Source organism: Piliocolobus tephrosceles, chromosome 16 (assembly GCF_002776525.5).
Source record: "Piliocolobus tephrosceles isolate RC106 chromosome 16, ASM277652v3, whole genome shotgun sequence".
Classification (NCBI taxonomy): domain Eukaryota; kingdom Metazoa; phylum Chordata; class Mammalia; order Primates; family Cercopithecidae; genus Piliocolobus; species Piliocolobus tephrosceles.
Window position 1 is genome coordinate 51,142,619 of NC_045449.1, and position 674 is coordinate 51,143,292.

A 674-nucleotide genomic window follows, 5' to 3' on the forward strand; every position below is an offset into this window, starting at 1 on the left:
GCTGGGATTACAGATGTGAACCACCTCACCCAGCCTTATTTATTTATTTATTTGAGACGGAGTCTCGCTCTGTCCCCCAGGCTGGAGTGCAGTGGCACAATCTCGGCTGACTGCAACCTCTGCCTCCTGGGTCAAGCAATTCTCCTGCCTCAGCCTCCCGAGTAGCTGGGATTACAGGTGTACACCACCATGCCCAGCTAATTTTTTTATTTTTAGTAGAGATGGGGTTTCACCATGTTGGCCAGACTGGTCTTGAACTCTTGACCTCAAGTAATCTGCCCTCCTTGGCCTCCCAAAGTGCTGGGATTACAGCCACTGTGCCTAGCCCTTGTTTATTTTTTTGAGACAAAGTCTCACTCTGTTGCCCAGGCTGGAATGCTGTGGTATGAACATGGCTCACTGCAGCCTCAACCTCCTGTGCTCAGAAATCCTCCCATCTCAGCCTCCCAATACCTGACTAATTTTTTTGTGGGTTTTTTTTTTTTTTTTTTTTTTGTAGAGACAGGATCTCCCAGGCTGGTCTCAAATTCCTGGGCTCAAGCAATCCTCCTGCCTTGGCCTCCCCAACTGTTGGGATTACAAGTGTGAGCCACTATGCCCGGCTTATTTTTTTTAGAGAGTTTTCTGGTGAAAACCTGCTAAACAGATTCTAAAAGAGCTGTAATACTTGATTT

The 674-nt window shown here is 47.0% G+C and overlaps 1 pseudogene; it reads right to left on the reverse strand.

Annotated features, from left to right (window-relative positions):
* Positions 1-615: 615 nt before the first annotated feature.
* LOC111537734 lies at positions 616-669 on the reverse strand (annotated as a pseudogene).
* Between the last annotated feature and the right edge of the window lie 5 nt (positions 670-674).